The following is a 21,952-nucleotide window of genomic DNA, read 5'->3' on the forward strand; positions in this document are numbered from 1 at the left end:
TTTTAAAACGTTATCTTCCTAAATTCACTCCAAAGTTACAAGAAAATTAGAGGAGACATGAATCAAAGCCAAAATGGATCCTGGAAAGCTATAAGGGATACATATTGATGTTTCAGGTACCTGGCGGGTTATCATGGTACTCGTGATTATCTGAGAGGCAGATAACCTTTACCCAGAGTCAGACATCCTTACCCTCAGAGCCTCAAGTGCCTCAGAGCCTTAGACCAAATGAGAAAGAAAAAGTCAAATAAGACCTCCACATGGCAAAGTGTACAAACAGCCCTGGCTTGTGCTCCTCCTCCTCTGAGAACCTGTCACTCATCCAGCCCAACTAGGTTTGCAGGAACCTTGTGTTGGACAGTTGACAAGGGATGGTCTTCCTTTAGTAGCAGGCTTGAGGAATTCAGCAAAAAGCAAACAGGAGTACACCTTGGAAGGACGTGCCCTTCCTCCTGCTCTGCTCTCATTCTGTCAGATAAAGGGGGTCACAAGCTCTCACACTGAAAGTACAAAGCAACCTGTATGAATGAGAGTCAGCCTCCCAATGACTCAAGATAACAGAAAGATTAGTTGCAGATTCTGAAATATCTAGACAATACATATATACATACATGCATGCACACATGCATGCATGTTTTAAAACATGGGAAAAGGATGCAATGTTTCCAAAGGGACCAGGATCTTTGAAATCTAGCAAAACCAAATCCACAATTTATCTGCATGTTCTCCTTCCCCATTTCTCCATTCCCAGAAAGACTCCCCCTTTTTTTCCTAAGGTCAAACTTTGAATTTGTGTTCTTTCAAGATTCATGAGGTTTTGGACTTTCATTATTCAGCTTTGGGCTTCTCAGATATCGTTGTGAAGACAAAGGTTGGCCAAGGTGCAGCCTGTTCTTAGGTGAAGTGTGTTACATCTGCAGTGAATGCTCCCACACAGGTCCATAGCCTGAGGTTTCTGTGGGACATGGATTTGTGGGGAGGTTGGTTCTACTCAACAAGTATGTTTAAGTTACCCAATGCTCACACATATTGTGTATATATAATACTAATTACACATATAGATATATACATATTGTATATAACATATAAATACATATAAAATATGCAACCTGAAAAGAATTTTATAGAGTCAAATATCCTCTATCTGATCAATTTTTAACTAGCATTTACATAATTCTAGAAAGAATCCTGCCTAACTCCAGTAACTTTATCTATCCCAAGGTCTAGTGAATCGTTGACTTACGTTCCACTTTTAAAATTAATTTAGCTTTTACATATTTATTTTGTGTGCTACCTTGTGTGTATGTGTGTGTGTGTCAGATAGATAGATAGATAGAGAGATCTACTATGGGGTCATTGGGATTGAAGTGAGCCATCATGCTTAGTGGCGAATACCCTTATCCACTGAGCCACTGAGCCAACTTACTGGCACCAAATTCCAATCTTCAGTGTTTTTTCTGGATACTTCTTATAAGTCAGACTGTAGTATCTATTCTCATTCTAGCCTTCCAGGTTATTTAAAGATAATGGACTCAAGAGTCCTTCTCATTGAAGTTTGGGGATTTTGTTCTTTTATTGCCTAACATGACTCTCTTATATAGATCTTCTGTACTTTATGGTCTTAAGTGTCTCAAAGCCATGGGCAAAATTGCCTACTTTGTAATATCTGTGTAAATGGGGTGGGCAAAGGCATGGAAATGGAAGTTTTCTGTGAGGAATTGTCCAAGGTTTGTTTCCAGTGTCAGTAGAGTTCAATATTAGTTCAGGCTCCTTCTTTGCATATGCATGTTCTCTCTCTCTCTCTCTCTCTCTCTCTCTCTCTCTCTCTCTCTCTCTCTCTCTCTCTCTCTCTCTCTCTCTCTCTCTCTCTCTCTCTGTGTGTGTGTATGTGTGTGTCTGTCTATCTGTCTGTCTTGGCACATGTGTGGAGGACAGAGGGATACTGGCAAGAGTTAGCTTTCTTCTTCACTCATGTGGATTCCAGGAATCAAATTCAGGTCACTGGGCTTGGCAGCAAGCACCCTGACATGTTGAGCCACGTTGTATACCTCTGCATTTTCCTTTCTTAGGCTGTAACGAGCTTTACTGCACACTATGTGGGGTAGGGGAAGTGCCTCAGCAAACCATGCAGAATGGGATTTTCACTCACTGACACGCTTCTGCTAAAGATACTCCTCGCTTTCAGCCATATTTCTGTTTTGGGTGAGAGTCTCATTATTAAGAAGAGCTTTTATTTCTGGCAATGAAGCCAGCATTTAGTCAGAAACACTAAGTCTATGTTTTCCTATTCTACTGAGAATGGTCAAAAGGACCCATTTGTTTTAATGAACCATCACCATGGCTTCTTTGCCGTGCTGATGTCTGAAGGCATGGCGACCTTTTCACTTGTCACACTTCTGGGCACCGAGAGATGACAGCATGTCAGTGCAGCTACACTCTCTGCCATGATTCCTGAAGCATCACAAATGGATGGGGTCATTTAACAGAGATGGGTACCAAGGAGAGGCTGTGAGAAAACTGCTAGCCTCAGAGCAAATCCAGACCCAGGACGGCTCAGGCCGAAGCTGTGTGCTGCGTGCTTTCCTCTAAAATTACTCATTAGGGCAGGTGCTGTTTTACATCAGGAGAACCTGGTTGGTAAGCTCTGCTCATTAGCCACAGTGCTACCCCACGGCTCCTTCAACTCTCAGCAAGCCTGCTGTTGTGTTAGGAGCATCTTCTGACCTACTTTCTAGTGGCTTAAAGATTCAGTCATGCAGGGTTGCTGCAGCCCCTGGCCAGGAAGTATGATCAGGCATTTCTCTGCCTGACTATAGCCCAGTGACAGGGATGTGATCTTAATATGACACTGGCAACGGTGAGGGTATTTGTATCATTGAAATGGGTAAATGCTAGAACCTGGCTTTTCTTCACGCCCTCCCGTTAGCAGTTAATTATTAAGACACTTATGAAAATAGTATTTGACTCAGTACTTCTCACTCTATCTAGTAACTTTAAAATGATTCCACTCTCCAGCTGAGAGTCTAGACCAACCTCAGGACTGACAAGCTTCACATTTTGGCTAACCCAACTCATCCCTTCAACCTTACAAAGAAGAAAAGAAAAAGCTGGAGAGGAGTGACTGCCAATGTTTCTAATTCAAATGTGAACCAGGGTGGGACCCAAATGGGCCTTACTCAGAATCATCAGGTCACCTCAGAAACAGGGGTGACCGGTTACAATGGATCATCTGGAATCTCTCGTGTCTGAAAATGCAAGTCTTATCTTCTGAGAAGTCACCGTTACTCCATTACTTTGGAAAAGAGATGGCAGAGAGGGTGTTGGACTAACAAGGAGGGAACACCAAGGCAGAGGTCATAGGGAATCCCTGGAAATGTTCTGAGTCATATGCGCATTTAGAAATATTTCAAATTTTATGCACATGGATACTTTGCCTACATGTAGGCCTCTATACCATGTGCATGCCAGGTGCTTACACAGGCCAGAAGAGGGCACTGAATCCCCTGGGACTGGAGTCATAGATTACTTGAAATTACCTTTGGGAACTTGGAAATGAACCTAGGTTCTTTGGAAGAGCAACCAGAGTTCTTAACTGCTGAGTGCTCTCTCCAGCATGAACACATTCTTGAAACTAGAGACAGAATGTCAAAAACCTACAAACCCATTGCTGGATTCACGGTCATGCACAGATTTCATGGTTTTTTTTTCTATTATTTTAGCAGAAAAACAACATCTTTCATATATGTAATCATCACTATGCTATTTCAGTTCTTCTTAAGTGAAAGTGTGAGTCAGTAAGGGTCTTAACTGTGAGACACAAAGATGGAAGTTGCCTTCAGGGACCCTGCTGCTTCAAGAGGACAACAGAGGGAGCCTTGTTGTGTCCCATGTAGTCAAGGTTCTGGTTCCCACAAGATGAAAGATGCATCTAGGTGTTGACTATTTCAGGCCCTTTTTGTACATGTCACATCAAACAAAGAAGTGACCAAGAGCCTGGCTCAGGCCCTTTTTGTTCATGTCACATCAAACAAAGAAGTGACCAAGAGCCTGGCTCCAACCTCGTGTAGTAGCATTGTGAACTGAGTAGTGCATATGTGCTTGACTCCATGGGCCTCCATTTCCTGGTTGACTCCAGAAAGGTAGATGGGACCAAATGTATTGGTGTATTGGTGACGTGTTCCACCAGTAACCAAAATACCAGGCAGAAAAAAAAAATACAACTACAGGAAGACAGCTCATCATAGTGGAGAGGGACAGACACCCTGTCACAGAGGGGAAAAGCAATGACAGCGGCTTTGTGTCAGAGGGCTGTTCATACAATAGTAGATAAAAGTGGAGAACATGGCTGGAATCTTCACAAGTGTGATCATACTGATCTACTTCTGCCAGGCCCCATACCGTAAAGACTAGCTTATGAGGGTCTGGGGAGATGGTTCCACACCTAAAGGTACTTGCTGCCAGGATAGCAACCTGAGAACATCCTTGACAATACAAGTCAGCCCCATGATGACCAAGGCTTTCTCCAGCTCAGAACCTCTGTCTCTTCTTGCCATCCCCTCCCCCTCTGTTCTCCCATCCTTCTTCCCTCACATTCCCATTTTTCTTCTTCTCATGGATGTTTTCCAAGGAATTCCTACGTGCATGGTCAGTCACAAGTTCTCCACAGGAGCTAATGCTGACACCTGCTGTGTGCTCTGAACTTCCATCTATGTGACTGTGGCTACTGTAGGGACCTTAGACCAATGAGTCCCTGTAGTGTTTCTCCTCAGGGTCCTTGGGTTCTATTTTACTCCATATGCCAGAATTTTCTTCTTCTTCTTTTAAAAACAGAAATAATACTCAACAAAAGTCTAGACAACACTTTCTATCAATGGACACTTTGGGGTTAATGATTCCTGATTCACAGAACAATATAGTTTTATAAGCCTACAGAAAGAACTGTGTGAGGAAAATGGATGCATGTTCTTTGCCTGCTTCCCCTCAGCTGCTCAAAGGCCAACCCACCCCTTCTTGTTTGGGGCCTCACCTTCTCTGCTCCAGTCCTGTTTCCTCATCTACAAGAACAGAGACCCATAGATTCCCTAAGCTCTGATGACAATTAATGAGATTATTTTGGAAGGACCCAGTGTGGGGTGTCTGAAGAAAGGCCTTGCAGAATCCCAGGTTGCGATTATCGTTGCTGTAGGGTCATAAATGCCTCCTGCCCAAATACTTATTGTTCATAAAAGTTTTAGGGAGCGAGGCTGCCTACTGGGCAGCTCTAATCCCTATAAAGAAAATGATTCCTCCTGCCGGGAATTAATAAGTTCTTAGCCACACTGAAATATCTTCGCGGCTGGGTTATTATACTTACATAATGAAGTTACTTTGATTATAACCATTAATCAAGTTCGTGTTTCCAAGCTAAAGTGTGTTGTATTTGATGCTAGGCTTTAACAAGAAGGATAGTATCCCCATTTTCTGGCAGTGGGGCCAGGCTGGCTGACATGATTAAACCTGTCAGGGCAATGACACAGAATGCTTAGGCTTCATATCAGATTCACTCTGAAGTTGCTTCTTGTCTGTTATTGGAAGAAATTTGATTTATTTTGCATGACAAGCATGAATATTAACCAAGATATATTAAAATGGTATTTTTTTTCCATTCACAAGGAGATGGAGCAAGCCGCTACTTCCTTATACTTTTTTCCCTTTCCCATCTGGTTACGAGCATAAATACTCTGTTTTTGACTAATAGAAAAACTCATTAATAATTAGAGGAAAAAAAGTGACTAGTAAATAGACTCGCACTGCCTGCTGAAGTGACAGTAAAAAAAACAGGTAGAAAAATTGTCACAGATCATGGCTTTATGCAAAACAAATGGGGTTAGGATATTGATTAGAAGGTCATGGGTAGTGTTTTAATCAATCTCCTAGACAATGACCCTCCTAGAATTCACATTCCCTTGGCACCCCCTCCCACATCTTCCAGAGCCACCAGACCATATGACCATGGATATGGCTGAAGCAGTCAGTGGCCTATGCCTCCCAGATGAGATCATAGAATGTCTGTGACCTCCATCTTGGGTGTGGCCTTCCATCACTGGCTGTAGAGGAACTGCTATGATATCACCAGGACGCTCTGGCTGCCTACTGCAGGGCCATGAGAAAGATAGATGTCAGGCTGTCTCTGACTCTCCTTGAGCTTGGAAATGGATTTTCTCTCAGCTACTTTCGTCCTCATCAAGTATTCTGATACAGTTTTCAGAAAGCAAGCAGTTTCCATGGAAACAGAGCCAGCAGTTTCCAGGTGGCTTGGGGATGGACACAGGGAATCACTGGGCCCCAGGCTGTGATCTGGCTTTTAAGCAGGTGCTTCGCATGAGCATGCTGTTTGTCATGGAGAAACAAAGAGGATGGACCGTCATCCTCATTAGAAGCACTGGCTGGTGTGTTCTATACCATGATGCGTCATTGCCCGGGCACCTAGCCTGGGACACCCTGGAGCTCCCTGACAGCAGAATGTAGGCTCTCTCAGGTATTCCAGGGGCTTCCATCACCTGCAGACTCTTGTCCATGTAGGGCCAAGCACTAAATCTTGTGTCCTTCCTGCCTTTGAGTTGATAAGCGTCATAGCATTCTTTTAAATTTCAGAAGTGTCTTCTACTTTTAAAGCCACATTTGGGCTCTCTGTGTGTCATTATCCAGAATGCTTTCTTCATTAATCCAGTAACTAATGCTCCCATTCACTGGCACAGGGGACTGGTGTGTTTGTATTTGGCATTCACCTTTGTGTTGTTATTTACTGAGTATCTTTATCAACCGACTCTATGAGTGTCACAATGGTGATGGCTGATGCGGATGCTCACAATTTTATAAGCTTTTAGTCTTTACAGCAACTCTAGGAAGCAGGCACCAATGTGCACTCCATTTTAAGATTCAGAGAATGAGGCTCTGTCAGGCCCACTCCTCTAGGTTCTCAAGACAGTTTAGCACCAAGGGGAAAATGTAATGCACACAGCTGACACTTCCCCCACCTGTGTTTGAATTCATGAACAACTCAGTGCAGCCTTGCCTGGTTCTGAATTGTTTATAAAACTAGCACCATGCTCTTATATTTCTCTGTGCCTTGCTTTTCATGTTATGCTATGTAGGTGTCTACAACACGTATTAACAAACAGTGCCCAGTGATTTCTTTCCATTGTTGCATATTTCCTTGCATGAGGTATTCTACAGTTTGTTTATTGCGATTTTTGGTTTGGTGGCTTTTTTGGAGGTGGTAGGTGTTTGTGAGTATCTGTGTGGGATGAGCACATGTGTGTGCATATTCACACATCTGTAGGTGCATGCATGTGTGTACATGTGTATACATGCCTGTGAAGGCCAGAGGGTGATGTCTGCTGTTTTCCTTAATTAGTGTACACCTCTTCAGTGAACGTAGAGACTGCCAAGTTAGTTTGTGTAGCTAACCTACACATGGTGCTATTTTTATAAACAATTCAGGACCAGGCAAGGCTGCACTGAGTTGTTCATGAATTCATACACAGGATCTCCTGTCTCCACACTAGCAAACTGAAGGCCACCCTCACCTGCCATTCACATGGGTGCTGAGGACCTGAACCCTAGTCCTCAGGCTTGCATGGTGAGTCATAATCTCTACCGTAGTCTTCAGATATTAGCCACTGCCAACTCTGAGCGCCGTTGTGGGTGAAGCATCATTTTTTTTTTATTCATGAGTTGTCCACAGGTAGTTAGAGAGGCATTTCCAGTCATGGTCTGTGAGTATCTACAAATTTATAAGACTTTGTATCTTTTCAAGATGGTTATACAAACTTTCAGGTCCTCAGGCATGGGTGCTATTCTTTGTTTAAGAACTCAGTTCTCTAGGAGTAACTCTGAACTGTAGCATTAACCATTACCTGGGGACTTCCTAGAAATGTGCATTCTACACGCACCATCCGCAAGAAATCTGTAGAAATCCTCTGCTGTTACTGTACTTGCTGAAGCAGGACAGTCACTGCCGAGGCCTGTTCTTCCCTCCACCATGGAGGCTAAAGCCTGCATCAGACCAGCACAGGAGCTGGATGTAAGCTCCCTCCATCTCACAAGCCTAGGTGATGCCCTGATCCTGCTCCACCTCATCTGTCAAATGAGCACAATGCCAGTGTCCCCTACCTCCCACCACTCATATCCGGGAAGCCTTCCAGTCTGAAAAGTGGGTGATCTTAGCAACAGTTCCTTCAGGTGAGATGTACATCCCCAGTTGCTTTTCCCACCTTTATTATACACTGTTCTGTGACAAAGAAGCAGAGACTCTAAGAAAAAAACAAAAAGCCACATGTAGGTGATGGCTTTAGAGAAACCGTGCAGGCTTAAGACTGTAGTGTAATTTGTGTGTGTATGCATGTTTGTGCATGAACACGTGGGCGGATGAGCTTGCATGAAGAGGCCAGAGGTTGACCTCAGGTATCTTCCTCAGATCGTCTTCAACTGTCAACCCACAGCAGTAGTCTTTCTGAGAATAGTTATCAGAGTCCCCTTGCAAGGCCAGCAGGATGTTACCACATTCTTTTCAGCTGAATTATCATAAAGTCTTCCTCCCAAATTTTATACAAAACCCAAGACTAAGTGCAGTTTTTTTGCAGCCTGTATTTGAAAATGAATACATGGCTATCACTTTCTTATTTAGCAGTGTTTTTAAGCTGGGGGACCTTAAGGTTCTCATATAGCTCTGTGAGCTTGTCAGATCCTACAGGTATTATGAGAGGATCCTTGGCTGAGTGTCTGTGGAGACATAAGCCAGGCTGGATCTGTCTTTAAATGAGACAACATAACCTCGGAAGGAGCAGAGAGCTCAGCCTGCTGAACAGGAAGTCACTGCTTTTCCCTTCCTCATTCAAAACTGTCACACACACACACACACACACACACACACACACACACACACACACACACACATATGCACACACCTAAAACCAATGCTCTTCCTTGCACTACATGTAAATCCAGAAGCCCAGCTGCGTACATTTGGTGTCCTCTCAGAGAAACATAACCAGCCAGGAGTGAGCATCACTTCTATGCCTCCTGTCTGTTCATTGTTGCCTCTGAAAGGAAGACAGAAGGGGTGGGGCTAGTCAGCAAACGTGCTGTTAAGGAGGAGGTGTTTTATGACCTGGTGCTCTCAGAGGGGGTTTAGGTTCCAGAGGCCTGTGAAGCGACATGTATAACTGTCCCTCCCAAGGGAAGTGAGCAGGCTCTAATTGAGGTATTGATGGTTCTAAATGAAGCATAAACCTGCTCGGAAGATGGAGGGAAAAATGAGCACCACTGAGCGGTGCATGCTGGGTGGGACCCATGCAGCTTTCAGCCACTATTCATCCATGCATGAGTGAGCTCCAGAACCCTGAGACTTAGGTCACCCCGGACACTTGGTCTTAAGCTAAACAGGGAATTCCTGGGTGAGGCACTAGAAACCATGTCCCTCTCTCTTCACTGCTCCAGTATCCTTCCATATGAAGGTTATCATGATCCCATACCTACAATCCATATGTACAAGGCCAACCATAAGATCAAACACATACAATTCACATGTATGATCCCACACATACTAGCCCACACATATGATTCTACATACTCAAGACTGGGTGGGGAAAGCTGAAATAGTACTATCCTCTCTATTCATGTGTGGTGTGTGTGTGTGTGTGTGTGTGTGTGTGTGTGTGTGTGTGTGTGTGTTTATATGCTCATATGTGTGGATGCCATAGGGCAACCTTAGGTGCCATTCCTGCCTCAATAAATAAAGTGGAGAGAGACCAAGGACTTGTCAACCTCAGATTTTTACCTCTATGCATACCCATATTTGCATATGCACAGACATATGTGTACACCAAACATATGAATATGCACATATATGTATGCACATACATACAGACCAACATCTTTATACCATTAAGTCCATTTGCTAAATTTTATCCTATGAGATTGATTACATGCATGTACACAGTTTATTCAGAAGATCATTTCCTATAGCCTGCCAGTGATCACAGGAACACTGAAGCACATACAACACCAGTGTTTATAGGTATTTAAAAATATTGTCTAGACAAGATAATGCTTGTTCAAGAAACACTCAGAACTATATTTAAAACTCATACACATGCCTGTGTGTTTGTGGTAGACCTTCCATCACAAGAGAAAGCCTTTCTTGCTTTTGGGGTATGCTCAGATTGTATCTCTGTGTCCCATGTAAATGGCCAGGCAGGCATGATGCATATGCTTGCCACCCCAGTGCTAAATAAACAGAGGACTGCTGGGGCTTGATGGCCAGCCAATCTAGTCTAATTAGCATCATATCAGCAAGAGAGCTTTCTCAAAGAGTGGAAGTCCTCCTGCGGATGACTTCTGAAGTATCCTCTGGCCATAAGTGCACATGCATGTGCACTTACAGTAGGCACACATACACACAGAGAGGGAAAGAGAGAGAGAGAGAGAGAGAGAGAGAGAGAGAGAGAGAGAGAGAGAGAGAGAGAGAGAGAAAGTAGAAAGAAAGAGAAGGGGAGAGAGAGAGGAGAGAGAGAAGAGAAAGGGAGGAAAGAGAGGAGAGAGGAGAGAAAGAAAGAGAGTGAGAGAGAGAGAGAGTGAGAGTGAGTGTCTGAGATGGTTCAGCAGGTAAAAAAATCTCTTCCATAGAAGCCCAATCATCTGAATTCACTATCTGGAACTGGTGGTAGAAAAGATCTCATTTGCTGCATTTGTCCTCTGAACTTCACATAGACCATAGCACGTGTATCCCAATTATCTCCCCCCTCCTCTCTCTCTCTCTCTTACACACACACACTAATAATAATAAAATAAAAATTTATGATATATCACATACATGGAATGAAAAAATATCTGTGCACAGAAGAATCAAATGTTAAGTCTGCTTCTGTTGGCTGGGGAAATGACTCAGGGGAGATTGTCGAAGTGCTTGTACTGAAATGGAAGGGGACCTGAGCTTGGTCCCCAGCACCTATGTGAAAAAGCTAAGTGACATACACTTGTAAGCCCAGTGCTGGGGAAGTAGAGGCAGTAGGGTTCTAAAGGCTCACTGGCCAGCTAGTGTAACTGAACTAATGAGTCCCAGATTCATCGAGAGATTCTCCTTCACAGAATATGTGGAATAGAACTGAGAAAGTCGCTTGACTTTCTCACTCACATGCGTACATACCCACCCACATACTTATTATTAGCACACACACAAGAACATGTAAATATACATGCAAAGTACTTTTATGAGTTCCATATTTCTTCTCAACCCATACCTTTGTGTATAATCTACATCAAACATGAGTAAAGAAATAAAATTGAAATATCTTAAAAGAGAGCACACACCACATCATATTCGATTTCTACATTATATTTTTTTCTCATTTATCTGAATGCTTTATAATAAACACATCATTTCTCCAAACAGAAAGAAAAAAAACACTATTTCGCTTTTGGAAAGAAAATCAACTAAACCCCAAGCCCCTCAACCTTCGTGGCTCACGTGTATGATTCCCTCCTGACAGGGGTTGAATGCCCCTCAGCATCCCTGTGCCCAAGCTGAATCAGGCGTGAGCTACCATCAAAGGAAGTGTCAGCAAACCCCTGCGGACACACAGAACTGCAAACTGCTTTTCCCGATGTCAGGACTTCTCAGGGAGCTCACACTGCTGCATTTGCTCATGGCCAGAAGACTCATCCAGCAGGAGAAAGGTGGGGAAAGTCTCTAGTTCCCCGATTTCTTCTCACCGCTTCAGACATCAACCTCAAACAGTCAGCCTGACACTGGAGGGGCCTCTAAGAATGGCGTGGCGGACATAGGAAGCATCCTTTTTACTGGAACTAAGTAAAGATCTCCAGTACAGATAGTCCCAAAGATAAGGTGTAAGCTACTGTGACTTCTCTTGGGAGGCTTGGCGAACAAAGGAGCTGGCAGCTACATGAGGGGGTGCTATTCTGAGACCTGCAATTAGGATTAATTATAGGGGTAATGTTCTGTGGACTCAGAGAGGAAGCCTTAGCCACTTGGACAATGAGCAATTTTACCCCACATCTTCTGTTGCTGGGGGCCTCAGTTGGTTGCTATGTTGGATGAAATGAGTGCACCTGGTTCTTCCTTGACAACAGCCGTGCCAGGAGGTTCCCAAGGAAAGAGAGAAGGGAGGGCCAGTGAGGAGACTGGTGTGGCTAAGCCCAGACCTCGGAACTAGCCCAGCATGTCGGGCTTTGAACCAACCAATCATGAGAAAGCAGCATCCAGTATGAGGACTGGCTTCATGTTTTCTAGAGTCTGTAGATACACCTGTGCCTGTCCTGTAGGCTTCTTGACCTCCAGTACCACTCATCTTGTTCACTCTTAACTGTATGGTTTGGTTTGGGTCATTTGTCCATTGTTTGTCTTGAGATAGGGTCTAAGTCTGTAGCCCTGGTCTTCCAAGTGTTGAGGTTACAAGTATGACCCACCATTCCTAGTCTGTGTGGGCTATTCCAATGATACCTAAACTACCCTTTTCTATGCTTTTCCTTCACATTCCAAAAGCCTGAAGAATAAGTACCACATGCTAACTGATTGTGTCACTGGAGCATCTGCCTGAAGGGTATTTTCAATCGCTCAGCATACTGTCACATGACCCATGTGAAATCCCCCACTCTCGCTAGTCCTGCATCCCAGACTCAAGCTTGGATGGATTTTTGGACCTACAGCCAGTCAGGGCCTAGAACCTTTAATGTTTTATATCAGAAATTTTCCAATCAGCTTTTTCCTTTCAGGTTCCATGGCCATTAATTACCCTAGCTCAAGTCACAATCAGCATGCCAGGGCTGGCGTGTGACTTTCCTGGGTCTATCTCTTAGGCCTCAGCCAGCCTCAGATTCCTGAACTGCCATTTCCACCTTTGGCATCTTTCATGGCAATGCCCAGTGGTACCTTGCTATCCAGCAGGATTCAATACTCAAGGCCTGTAACTATAGACACCTTTTTATCCTGCTGAAACCCTGTCTTGGTGATCAACTCCCTCTCCCTCCACACAGCCACTGGTCTTGCCCTGGGACACCTCTAGTATTTTTCTCTCTGTCCCACTCAGCACGCTGTAGTCTAGAAGAAAATTCTTCCTGTCCAGGCCTTGTGGAAAATGTCTCTATTTCTGGAGTCTAAATGGCACTGTTCAGCTGGCAGCCAGCTCATATCCTACCTATCCCCTTACCTTTCTGTGATGATCTGTCCTCCCTAGGGTCCTGGACATTTAATGAACACATCACAGTTAATGAACATGCAGACCCACCTGTGCTCTCTAGCATTCATTTACCTTAATTATTCATTATGAAATGCAAATCTCCCAGGAAGCTGCAAAGCTCCTGTGGAGTCCTGTATGCATGTCACCCAGTTCTCATACTGTGATTTGTATGAAGTTGTGCCATTATATTAAAAGCAGGAAATGAGCATTAGAACATTACCCTTCCAAGCTACACTTGTGTAGCTTGTGTGTGTGTGTGTGTGTGTGTGTGTGTGTGTGTGTACTGTGGGTACACATGAGTATGGTGTGTGATTATTTGTGTGTGTCTGCATGTCTGTGTACATGTGTGTATAGTGTATTTGTGTATTTATATGTATATGTGTATGCACCTGCATATATGTGTGCATGTAAAATTCTATATAACTTCATCCCATTACAGTAAAGGTAGACAGATGCTCCATTGCCCACAGAGCTCCTTGTTATAATCATCTATATTTCTACTCAGCTCTATCTTCACCTTGTCCCCATCCTCTGGGAAGTGCCTGTTTAATTTCTGGAATACTTAATAAACACAATCACGTGAGGTTAAATCTTTTTTTGAAAGTATATTTTTACTTCCTTTATGTGTATGTGTGCTTTGCCTGTATGTATGTCTGTTACCTACAGTGGACAGAAGAAAGCATTGTATCCCTTGAAACCATAGTTACAGAAGGTTGTGAGCTGTTATGTGGATGCTGGGAATTGAACCTGGATCTTCTTAGAGAGCAGCCAGTGTTCTTAACCACTGAGGCATCTCTCTCTAGTTGCAAGGCTCACTTTTAAAAAGCTAGCACTACGTTCTAAAATCTACTCAGTTTACTTTCTCGATGCTGCATTCTCTTTTCTTGCTTAGCAGTGAGAGTCCATTGTTTAAAAAGATGAGTTTTTAAGACTTCCCACTCATTAAGAACATTGGGTCTTCTACAAGTTTGGGTGCTTATTATGGCTTATGGGAAAATGCACTATGAAGATTCCTACAGAAGGATATTTTTGATGAGACAGTTTTCAGATCTCTTGGATAAATGCCTAAAAATTTAACTGCTATGTCACACAGTATACAAACATCTCATTTTATAGGGAATTATTCAGCAGTTTTCAGAGAGGCTAGACCATTTGACATTGCCACCAGCAGTATTTGAGACCCATTCACAGTCTCCAAATCTTTGCTGGAATGTGACATTAGAGTTGGCTTTTATTTTTACAATTTTCATAGGTGTGTGGTGAAATATTTCATTTTTAATATGTACACATGCCTATTCATAAACTAATGTGCAAGTCATAATCCCAAAGGCAGTGATGCTTCCTTTGTGTGCCTATGTGAGTGTGGTGTGTGTTGATCTTTCTTTACCATTTGTGGGAGATTGAAATTCTATAAAATCTTTTGCTTAAGAGGAAGGATTTCAAGAAAGACAGAGAATAAGCCATCAGCCCACCACATAGGGACCCTTCTGCTGCTAAAGGTGTTTTCCTGTGACTGGATCAAGACAAATCTGGAAACAGATGTAAAACTGTGGACATGTATTTGAACAGAACATGAGAGTTAATGGTAGTCGACCTGAGATCTAAGTCTGAGTCACACACCCTGCTTTCTATGTACAATAATTGAAGCTTGCAGTGTACATGCACGTGAGTCTTCAGTTGAGTCTTTCACCAGGAATTTTGTCTTTCATTTTTGATAGTTGATGTTATTTCATCCTTGATGGTTATATTATCTAAGTCTTTGGTGCCTATAGTGGTTTGCATGGGTTTGAACCCCATAGACTTGTGTGTTTGAATGGTTGGCCCATGAGAAGTGGCACTATTAGACATGTGTCCTTGTTAGGATAGGCATGGCCTTGTTGGAGGAAATGTGTCACTGTGTTGGGTGTGTGATCATTTTTGGGTTTGTGATCTTTGAGGTCCTATGCTCAAGCTCCATGCAGTAAGGAAGAGACCCTCCTTCTAGCTGCCTACTGAAGGGAGTCTTCTGCTACTGCCCTTGGATCAAGATGTGGAACTCTTGACTCTTTCCGGCACCATATGCCTGCATGCTGCCATGCTTCCTACTACAATGATAATGGACTAAATCTCTGGAATTGTAAGCCAGCCACAATTAAATGTTTTCCTTTAGAAGAGTTGCCTTGGCCATAGTGTTTCTTCACAGCAATGGAAGCCCTAACTAGGACAATGCCCCTGTTCATTCTTTGCTTGGCTAATCTACCAAAAGTTAAGACAAATTCTCCTACATCCTGTAGTTTTAGCAGATATTCTTTTTGTTTTTTTAAACTTTAAAACATATAAAATTTTTGTTTACATGGTAATATTTCACAGAGATCAAAATAAACTGAGATATTCTATTCTCACCCTGTCGTCTCTCCCTGGCTCTATTAGAGAACTTGACACACACAGGTGCCCACTTTCTTGTGTGTATTTCTCATATCTTTCCACAGATAGAAGCAATGGCACACAAGTCGCATGTGTGTTTGGTCTTTCAAGGCCTCTTACTGTGGATTATTGTCTGCTCATTTGGCTAAAGTGAAACCATTTTCCTAGGCTGGATTCAGATGCTTTCTCCTCCAAACCCTGCTGTACTCACAATAAAGATGCTGCTGTCTACTTTTGGGTTTGTACATCTCACATGCACTTTATTATGACATCTCAAAGAAGGAGGGTTTCTCCTCCAAGGCAGAGCATGTCAAATGTGGCAGGTGCTCTGAACTCAAAGGGGAAACCCCACTGTTTGAAATCTTCAAGTGCTGAAGTCTCTTAAGTTCTGTGCCAAAGTTAGTGGATAGAGGGGGCAGGCAACAGCACTCTCTGGCCCAATGGGCATGGAACAGAGCACATCTTATTGAGACTTACTGCAGCAGTTTTCTCCCTACTCCCTCTTTTCCTCCCTCCTTCCATCTCTCTTCCCTCTCTTCCTCCATTCTTACCACTCTCTCTTCTTCTCCCCTCCAAACATTTTCTTCTTACATAACAATATCAGCATCATTTGGTTTGGACAGAGCCACAGAGCTTCAGGTATGCAGAGGCTGGGCTGAGTCTCCTCAGAGGACTAGGTCTTTAGTTCTCTCAGAACCACCTACTGTCACCTTCCCCTTCTAGGAAGGCTTCCACTCAGCCTGAAGTCCTCAAAACGTCCAGAGCAAGGCTCTCATTAGCTCTTGGAGCATTTGAACCTTGAGTTGATGTTTTGAGTCACTACTGAGTCTCCTGCTTTCCAGGAGTAATGATATCAGCAGAATGCAGAGACCCCAGGAGCCCACAAGCCTAAAACTTGGGACTAAGGGCACCTACCAGCAGCTGTGTCCTGAAATATTAGCCCATGAAGGGAACAAAAATGAGTGATGCTTCGCTTCCTGGAAGATCTGTACCTATTTCTAGAGAAACCATGGGCATTTATGCCCTCTACCAGCCTCCCTCCTTCACCTCTACAGGCAGACTTGTGATTCCTCAGCATCCTACAGTGAGGAGGCTAACCGGGGAGCTGACCTTTGGTGTTCTTTCTCCCATCTTATGTAACTTGATGTTTAAGATGCTTTATCAAGCCCCTTTCTTAGTTACTCTCTGCCATGGCTTTCACCTTTGGGACCTTTCAAATGCCCTTTCCGAACAAGGGGGCTTGTTCTGAACAAGCTTGGAGAAGGACACTGGTGCTATTACTTTTTTAGTATCTTTTGGTTTTGCCAGAAGCCTTCTCCCAGGACCTGCTGTGGTACTGTCAGTCTTTGTCCCTATGGACTTTAGTTTCTAAGCAGACAATAACCACCTAGACCATGGCAACCAGGAAGAAAAGAAGGCCCCTCTTGTTATTTCTCTGGTGAACTCAAGTGGCTTACATCCAGCCCAACCTGGATGTCTCCTATTCAGCTTGCCACATGTGCTAAGCATCCTGGTCACCACAAGAAGAAATCATTTAAAGCACCCAGTGAATGTGGGCCTTTATTCTAAGACACGCATGCCCCAAAAGCTCGCAGGTAGACCACAGGGTGGTGAATGCAGGTAACATAAAGAGCTAGTCTGCTATGCTTCTCAATCTACAAGGAAGATTTTGTGCTGTTAGCATTTAAATCAGGAAGCCTGTGCTTGTCTAAACAAGTAGGCCCAGTGTATAACGAACAAGTGACATTTGTCTGAATGGTTTATAGAAAGGTAAAATGGCCTCTTCCTCCTTTGTGTAAGACTGTAACACTTAAACCAAAAACTCTCAAGAAAGGTCTAGCCACAAAAGTATATTCATGTCGATATCCTTGCTATAAAATTTCCAAAAAGCAACTCAACACAGAGTCATTTCTTCTGATCCCTGACCCAAAACATGATCCATTTTTGATGAAATTTATATGAAGCCAGTTGTACCTAGAAAGAGTTAACAGAATGCCTGCAAGAAAGGCGTGCCTGTTTCAGAGTCCCATTTGAAATGAGAGAATTAGTTGCATGTCTTCTATCTATCCCCAATCAGTGCCAAAGCCAGTGAGAGTCTCAAGTGTGAAAGTGTTGAGCCACTGTTAGAGATTTGTATCACCACCTGAATATTAATTCCCTAGAAAATGTGTTTTGCACCTGAAAGGCAGAGGGCAGTGGTCCGGAAGGCAGCACAGGTGACCATAGTAACCTTGACTGGGAAATTGGAATGGTCACTTGCTCCCTCACCCGAATTGTCATTCCCTGAGCATGTATGTGATGGCACAGAAGAGACATCTTGCAGGACCAAATTCCAAGTGTCATTTTGAGGCTGTGACTGTTCTGTGTCCGTTACCTTATTTTTAACTTCAGTTTCCATAGTGAAAAAGGATGATCACATGTGAACAGTCAACCAAAACAAATAATCCTGTTTCCAAGGCCAAACTCAGCAATAGACGGCTCATGTCTGACTCTGAAACACAGGATGGCTCCCACTTCTCAGATGTCCAAGAATTATAATTCAAGATTGTCTTGTATTCCATCCCTCATAAGACATTTATTTCTTAACATTTTTGTTACATTTCTTGTGACTGTATTTCTGATTATGAGTGAAATGAAGCTTGAGTTTAAAACTTTAGAAAATATAGTTGGTAATGTAGCTTATGGACAGAGGGGTCAGTATTTATGATGTCCCAGGCTCCATTGCCTAGTAGCAAAATAAATGGATGGATGGATAGATGGATGAATTAGTGCATAAAACTGTACAGAAACACTCTGGAGAGAAGCAGCCACCCATCTACCAATCAGTCCTTTCTCACTGTGAACATTTGATTTCTTCATCCTGTAGGGATTATACTATTTCTCCTTAAGATCCCACTTTAAGTGATTTAGTCTTATATCTATACATCTCTCATCCCTCATCCAAGAAGCTTGTATTTCCAGTAAATGGCCCCAGTGACCCACAAGCGACCCGCATGAAAGGAGAATGAAGAATATTCCTTTCTAAAGGGAGCAAATATGATGCCCCCTCAAGACCCAAGGATCATTATAGAAGATGGGGAAGAAAGAGTGTAAGAGCCAGAAGCTGTGAATGGCCACAAGGAAATACTGTGTTCTGGACACAGCAGGGCAGATACGCATATGAACTCCCAGTGCTTGAGACAGCATGCACAAGACCTGTAAAAGCCCGACTACACTAAAGACAAGCATGCTGACACACACAGTCCCACCCCCAACCAGAGAGCTCTTGGCATCTGATAGATAATAGGAGAGGTAAAGACAGTTCTTGTGCAAGGGAGGCCCTTGGTAAGTTGATCACACTCCAGTGAGAGGCCACACATCCAAGAATATTTGGGCAGCACAAATTGGTCTTGAAGGATTTAAAAAAAAAAAGAGAGACAAAATTGGATGAGTAGAGAAGGGGAAACCAGGGATAAAGCTGGGGGTAAATATGATTTTAAAAGTGTATATAAAACTCTCAAAGAGAGAATAAAAATAAATAATAAAAAAGAAATGGAGTTTTTAATATATTTAGGTGTCTTCTGTGTATATTAAGAGGCTGTGTTTTAGCTATACCTTAATATGACTACAAACCAGTGAATCAGAACAATAAGGTAACAGCCACCCACGTGACCACTCCCTTGGTTTCTTAGGCACCATTATGAAGTGGTGTGAGGTTACTAGTTGCATAAGTCTCTATGTAACACCTTTTTCTTCTTTTCTATAATTGGAATGGACATGTTGTATCAACTATGGTGGGCATTTTATGACCATTTTACATCTTGCCAAATTGCCTTAGAGAAAATTTCCCACCAAACACCACATCAGAATGAAAGTCTTTGTGCCCATCTGTCAATACTTAATATTATCCTCTGGGGGGCACCTTTATATACACATTCATTGGTAATGTCAGTACTCTATAAAATGTGGTCTTCCTCTCATCCAGCATTCTATTTTGCAGTCAATATGTCATTCTAAAATTAATACTAGTACCCATGATTACATTCTATTATATATTTAATTTTGTCACATATTCTAAATACAACTTATTGAATATACTCAATACTATTCATATGTAAACATATTTCCCTTTCATATAAAATACTAAATAGTTAAGAATCTATGGGGTACTCATAGAAAATCTCAAATAAGATTTAAAAAAAAATAAGATTCCTAGGATATATGTGTGTGTGTGTGTTTAGATTTTTCTCCTTCACCCTTTTCTCTGTTTCTGTCTCTGCTATGGTATTAGCTATTACACATAACCTTCCTCCTGTTTTTATAGGATGTTTTCCAGGGAGCAGGAGTTGGGGATATATGGACAACACACAGACACACTGGGACACAGTTGATGTTTACACATGAGCAGCCTCCACCGTTTCCTTGAACCAACCTCATACAACTATCCCGAAACAGTGAGTCAAGAATCAGAAGGCTCGCGGAGGCAAATAGGCAAGCTGGAGTCAATGAACAAAATGTAAAGAAAGATACTGAATTGGGTGTGCAATTGAAAACTCAGTGGCTGTTGAGTATGAAGTGACACCCATGGGCTCATGGACTTACCCATTTGGTCCCCAACCCTTAGGCCTCTTTGGAGAGGATGTGGAACCTTTGGGTTTTAGGCTGCATCTAGAAGTAGACTGCTTGTGATAGATCTTCCTGGATACATTTGGTCTGGTTGTGAGATTGTTGGCTATGGTCCTGTGAGGGGCAGTATCCTGGGTTCTGTCTGCTATGCTCTCCCCTGTATGACAGACAGACAATTCTGAAACCAGGAGGCAAATAAAGTTCTCTTAAGTTCTTCTGTCAGGAATTCTGTCATAGTGATGGGAAAATATAACCAATACAGAAAATTGATACTGAGAAGTGGGGCCGGGGCGGGGGCAGGGTGTAGTTAAGATAAAATCAGACCACAGGGGTCTGAGACCTTTGGAACTGGTTTGTGGGAGGAATCTGGACGAATTTACAGATGTGGATGAGAGAAGCCATCACACATTGCGAGCTGTAGCCAAGGTACATTCTGTTGAAAATTAGGAAGCCCAGATTTGTGATGGGAATTGTGCAACTACGAGGTTTCAGATGGGAACAAAAAGCTGTTGGGAACTGGACTAGAAACCATTCCAGTAATAGCCAGAGAAAGAATCTGACCTAGCCATGTCCTGAAAACCCAAGTGAGCCTGGATTTATAAGTATTGTACAAATTACTTTGGTGGGTGAAATCCCAGAGCCTCCAGGTTATGCTCGTTGCTGGCTTTCCCAAGTCAGGGAGAACTGAGAGGAAGAACTCGGAGCTGACAGATGTATAAGAGACCAAGTGCACATGGAAAGGACAGGGTGTGTAAGGGACAGTTTCCGACAAAGCAAATGCTGTGCACAGAGAGGCAGCCATTGCTACAGAGAAGCTGTGCACTGAGACAGCAGGAAGGAGTTTCTGTGGCAGGACTCTGCCTGCCTGGGGCTCTAGAGTGGGACTGTTGAGCTGCCCTGGTGGGTAACGGTGCTTCCTACCTGACATGAGTTGGACCCCCGACATCCACAGGAATCAGGAAGGATCTGATTCCTGCAAACTACCCTCTCAGTTTCACACATGCACCACAGCATGCACACATACATGCATGAACACACGAGGACATACTTGAACATGTGAATAAAATATATTCTTAAAAATATCCAAGGTGTAAAACTGAAAATTCATTTAGACATTCCTTCAAAAGGAAGCACCGTGGTCTTATGTGCAGATTTTGTCACCAAGGGGAGTGCTTCCCCCAGGTCAGCCTTGAAGGGATTTGGAGGTCACTGCAGCTGTGTGCCAAGCAGCCTCCATGCCTCAGAGCTTGAAATTCTCCATGTGGTGACAAGTCTTCAGGTATGCACATTGCAAGAGTTATAGGGTCATGGAGCTTGCACAAAAGTTTGAGAAAGGCCTCTGAGGCCAATCCCAGAAACAAAGCCCCTATGGAGCACTGAGGGGTAGCTAGCTGTGTGTTGTATACATACATATCTAAAACTCAGTGTATTCATTACTTTTTGTTGTTGCTGCTGTGATAAAATGCCACAGCACAAGGAAACTTATGGAAGACCTTATTTTTAGTTATGGGTCCAGAGGGTTAAGAGTCCATCATGACCTTGGAGGGATGGCAACCACCAGCAGCAGGCATGGAAGCAGAGAAGCTGAGAGCTCACACTAGTTGTCACATGAAGAGCTTCAAACACTAGCACAAATCAGAAAGTAAACCAGAAGGGGAAGACTTTGTAGTCTCAAAGGCCATCCTCAGAGAGACACTTTCTCAGTC

General features: G+C 43.1%; 1 protein-coding gene across 2 annotated transcripts in view; it reads right to left on the reverse strand.

The window, feature by feature from the left end:
* Positions 1-21,952, reverse strand: part of Dscam (DS cell adhesion molecule) — a 579,765-nt gene that overhangs the window by 138,768 nt on the left and 419,045 nt on the right. The window lies entirely within an intron of this gene.

Source organism: Mastomys coucha, unplaced genomic scaffold, assembly GCF_008632895.1.
Source record: "Mastomys coucha isolate ucsf_1 unplaced genomic scaffold, UCSF_Mcou_1 pScaffold12, whole genome shotgun sequence".
Taxonomy (NCBI): Eukaryota; Metazoa; Chordata; class Mammalia; order Rodentia; family Muridae; genus Mastomys; species Mastomys coucha.